The sequence below is a fragment of the Scylla paramamosain genome, unplaced genomic scaffold, assembly GCF_035594125.1.
Source record: "Scylla paramamosain isolate STU-SP2022 unplaced genomic scaffold, ASM3559412v1 Contig6, whole genome shotgun sequence".
Lineage (NCBI taxonomy): Eukaryota > Metazoa > Arthropoda > Malacostraca > Decapoda > Portunidae > Scylla > Scylla paramamosain.
In genome coordinates, this window is record NW_026973671.1 from 1,627,652 (window position 1) to 1,632,670 (window position 5,019).

General features: G+C 47.0%; 1 non-coding gene across 1 annotated transcript; it reads left to right on the forward strand.

Moving 5' to 3' along the window:
• The first annotated feature begins 4,118 nt into the window (after positions 1 to 4,118).
• Trnak-cuu (transfer RNA lysine (anticodon CUU)) lies at positions 4,119 to 4,191 on the forward strand. Its single transcript has one exon. It is a non-coding gene; the product is annotated as a tRNA-Lys (tRNA).
• Positions 4,192 to 5,019: the final 828 nt, after the last annotated feature.

Genomic DNA, 5,019 nt, shown 5'->3' on the forward strand with positions numbered 1-5,019 from the left:
CGATGCGACTGGAATTGAATTTGCCGAGTGTATGTGACAGAATACAAGAACTGTGTGTTAAAACTGTTGTTAAAAATGTTAGACTGGGTAGACACTTGGATATTGTGAGAGAGCTGCAATGTACTAGAAGTAAATCTGCCTTTGTACGGCATGTTAAGGAGCTTATGATAAGGTACAAGGTTGCGCACCAGTGTTGTCCTTTACAGGTGAGCGACAACGGTGTTGTCCCTCCCTGGGAGGACGTGGCACTGGAGGTGATGGTTGAACCATTATCTATGAGGAAATTTGAGTATGTTACTGGATATCTGAGGGCCACGTACACCCATATGGTCGATTGTGTACAAAAGGAAAATAACATACATGTTTTTTGTGATGGGTGAGTGAGTGAGGATGGTCGAGCTGGCTGTGTGTTAATGTGTGATTACAACGAGTGTGAGGAGACGTGGGAAAGTACAGTAGCTATTCCATTGTGTGATGGCATGTCATCGACTCAGGCTGAATTGTATGCTATTTATGTAGCTGTTCATGAAGTGTTAACTAAAGATAAGGATGTGCGCATCTTTGTGGACAGCAGGGCGGCACTACATTCACTTAATAGTCGGAAACCTGTACATGCAGAAATTGTGTCTCTATGTAAAGCCATTTTGAGGAGAATTACTGTTACATTTTATTGGGTACCCTCTCAGGGTGGAATTACCCAAAATGAAAAGGCAGGTATGCTGGCCAAGTGTGGGGCTCACAGAGATGTCATTGATGTGATATGTAACTTGTCTATCCGGCAAATAAGGAGTGTAGTTAGGAAGGAACAGTATTGTATAGAAAGAACTAGGATGGCTAGGGAACATGTCAACAGTAGTACACTTGAACATTGTGATACGGTTAGTGACCATGTTAGTGTTACCTATGGAAGAGATGGTGCAAGAAGTGATGCGGTCAAGATGAGGAGGAGGTTAGGTTACAAGTATTACTGGCAGTACAAAGAAGTATTGAACATTGAGGAAGCACGGTGCACGATGTGTGGGAAAGAAAATGGTCACACTTCAGAGCATTATGTATTGAGGTGTTCATGCGTGAGACAATTCCGGAACAATAACACTGCTGACGTGACTCTCCACATTATATGCATATTACAGAATGGAGTGCTGGAAAATATATTAAAGAAGTCCAAGGCTTTTGCCCCACGGTTATGATTCTTGGCTGGAGGACTCTGTGATCATTTGTCCACGAGTTTTGGTGATCTATCAGTAATTTTCAGTTGCGTTTATTTTGTTGTGCTTGTGGGTATATGATATTGTTCATACAATGTAATTGCTGTAGAATTTATTTCTCATGATTGGTTATAATTTTTATGTATTTATGAATGACGTGGTACTGGGTGAAATTAGATATCGACTTCATCCAATTGTCTGTAATTTGACAATCTCTCTCTCTCTCTCTCTCTCTCTCTCTCTCTCTCTCTCTCTCTCTCTCTCTCTCTCTCTCTCTCTCTCTCTCTCTCTCTCTCTCTATTGTGATTTGTCCCGCACCACTTGCTCTCTTCCCTCCACCAGGCATTTGCAGGCACCATGCCATCCCAGGCAGGCGTGTGTACATGGCACGCCGTACATGAACCATGCGGTCTTGTGTGATTTCTTAGTAATGGAAGCAAGGAACGAGATCAAAGACTTAGAACGCTTTTGGCTTTTCCTTTATTGTTCCGCTTTGGTGGCGGCGCAAAGGGCTGTGGCATTCTGGTCTATTTCGGCCATTTCTTTTCCCTTCCTTTCGTGTCCGCGGCGGTGTGTCCTCAGTGTCCCCGCGGCGGTGTGTCCTCAGTGTCCCCGCGCCGGTGTGTCCTCAGTGTCCCCGCGCCGGTGTGTCCTCAGTGTTCCCGCGCCGGTGTGTCCTCAGTGTCCCCGCGGCGGTGTGTCCTCAGTGTCCCCGCGCCGGTGTGTCCTCAGTGTCCCCGCGCCGGTGTGTCCTCAGTGTCCCCGCGGCGGTGTGTCCTCAGTGTCCCCGCGCCGGTGTGTCCTCAGTGTCCCCGCGGCGGTGTGTCCTCAGTGTCCCCGCGCCGGTGTGTCCTCAGTGTCCCCGCGGCGGTGTGTCCTCAGTGTCCCCGCGGCGGTGTGTCCTCAGTGTCCCCGCGGCGGTGTGTCCTCAGTGTCCCCGCGCCGGTGTGTCCTCAGTGTCCCCGCGGCGGTGTGTCTTCAGTGTCCCCGCGGCGGTGTGTCCTCAGTATCCCCGCGCCGGTGTGTCCTCAGTGTCCCCGCGGCGGTGTGTCCTCAGTGTCCCCGCGCCGGTGTGTCCTCAGTGTCCCCGCGGCGGTGTGTCTTCAGTGTCCCCGCGGCGGTGTGTCCTCAGTATCCCCGCGCCGGTGTGTCCTCAGTGTCCCAGCGGCGGTGTGTCCTCAGTGTCCCCGCGGCGGTGTGTCCTCAGTGTCCCCGCGGCGGTGTGTCCTCAGTGTCCCCGCGCCGGTGTGTCCTCAGTGTCCCCGCGCCGGTGTGTCCTCAGTGTCCCCGCGCCGGTGTGTCCTCAGTGTCCCCGCGCCGGTGTGTCCTCGAGGCGTAATTCCGTTAATGCCTGAGCGGCGAGCGAGGCGCATTGCATTACGCTGCCGGAAGGAAATGGACGAGGTTCATTGGCGAGAAATACAATTATGGTAGAGCGCCGCGTGGAAGAGAAACGCACGGGAAAGGAAAATAATACTGATTGAAAAGGAAAAAAACATTCAGTATTTGTGATGGGTGAGGTGTGTTTGTGAAGGGAAATGCACTGGAAATGATGCTCACTAGGAAACAAAACACGCAGTACTCTTGTTGAAATTGCCAGTCCGGTGAGCAGCGCCGCTCGGTGACGCGTTGCCTGCAAGTGTGACTAATGAACACAAGTACGCCGGTCACTGAGTGTTCGCCTAATTATTGGCTACGAGGGAACAAGTAATTCGGTAATGGAAGGCAAGAGATTGTTATTTCTCATCGGTGCGAAAAAATTATTAATATTAAAGATTACTGGGAGCGTCTCTCTCTCTCTCTCTCTCTCTCTCTCTCTCTCTCTCTCTCTCTCTCTCTCTCTCTTTCTCTCTCTCTCAAACGACACGCACAGTAATAGCACAAAAAAATTCTTGCGTTGAGTATTTTCAATTATTGTAATATAATTTGAGGCACTACACATACAACACTATTAACAAAAGTACAAAAAAATCCACAATTTCTCTGGCAAAGCAGGAAACATGACCATGTCACACGTATTTACATGAACTACAATGGCTCACTATTGAAGACAAAATAACATACGATACACCAATAACAACCTTTAAACATGTCAACAGTCTCTCCTCAGACAACCTTGCTGGCCTTACAGACTGTCCATCAAGTCACCCGTGGCACTGCACGCCACCAAAATTATCCCTCGCTCTGAGAGGTCCAAGTACATGGAGCCACCTCCCACCACATGTCACACGGCCCACTACCATGCTACCATTTAACTTGTGCAAAAAAAAAAAAAAAAAGAAAAAAAAAGGTTCATACTACTTTTAATTCTACATTGTTTTTTTTTTTTTTTTTTTTTTTTATTGTCTTATGAAATTTTTATTGGTTTTATATGTTTTTGTTCTGTTGTTGATCGTGGAGTGTGAGTGAGCGTTGTGTTAGTTGTGCCGCAAGGTGTGTGCTTCTGTTGTTGTTGATCGTGGAGTGTGAGTGAGCGTTGTGTTAGTTGTGCCGCAAGGTGTGTGCTTCTGTTGTTGTTGATCGTGGAGTGTAAGTGAGAGTTGTGTTAGTTGTGCCGCAAGGTGTGTGTTTCTGTTGTTGTTGATCGTGGAGTGTGAGTGAGCGTTGTGTTAGCTGTGCCGCAAGGTGTGTGCTTCTGTTGTTGTTGATCGTGGAGTGTGAGTGAGCGTTGTGTTAGTTGTGCCGCAAGGTGTGTGCTTCTACGACTCCGTGGTTACTCTTACATCTTTGTACATCTTGTTTTGAGGATTAGATTTATGATCATGCACTTTGGTGTTTGTCTTTACATTTTAAAGGCTGTCTTGAGTCTCCTGTGATATTTCTAAGTTTTCCTTGTTAATAAGAATAACCACTTCAAGTGGAAAATAGACTTATTATTATTATTAAATATGTTATTTTCTTCTCTTACAAGCCCGGCTAGCTCAGTCGGTAGAGCACGAGACTCTTAATCTCGGGGTCGTGGGTTCGAGCCCCACGTTGGGCGAAATAAGTTTTGTTGCATCCAGCATAAACTAGAACAGCCTGTCACATTACTGTTCAACAAACCACCAGTTAGAGGTCAGTGCAGACTGACACACAAAAAATAATACTAGCGATCCTTATATAAACCTCCCTCACCCCTCAGATGATCCCTCTGCACACATTGTTTATTTATCTATTTATTTCGTAGCGGTGTTGTGACTCGCGCCACCGTCATCACTTCGTATTATTATTATTATTATTATTATTATTATTATTACTATTATTATTATTTATTTATTTCGTAGGTGTGTTGTGACTCACACGCCACCGTGATCCCTTGGTCACGCTGATTGATGTCTCGGGACACGCGTCACTGCGTTGCTCATCGAGGCTGTCAATAAAACAAAGATGAAGTGTTGCGTTTATTGGCGCAGGAAATGGATTTGCAAACCGCTCTCTGTGTCAGGGAGAGGGAGAAACAGCTCACTTTGACTTCCCTAGTAATGGCGTGTATTGATAGGGGTTTTTGTCATTCTCTCTCTCTCTCTCTCTCTCTCTCTCTCTCTCTCTCTCTCTCTCTCTCTCTCTCTCTCTCTCTCTCTCTCTCTCTCTCTCTCTCTCTCTCCATGTTCAACACTTATGTTCACCTTATTACATTGAGCTCAACAAGACCACTTTACACATTACGGCGCGTACCCAAACGTACCCACGCGCGCACACACACACACACACACACACACACACACACACACACACATGAAGCACACACTGGTGGGAGGTTCTTGTCCAGCCAGCGTGATCTCTTAAATAGCGACTTGAGACTAATAAAATAACGTAGTACATGTAGTGA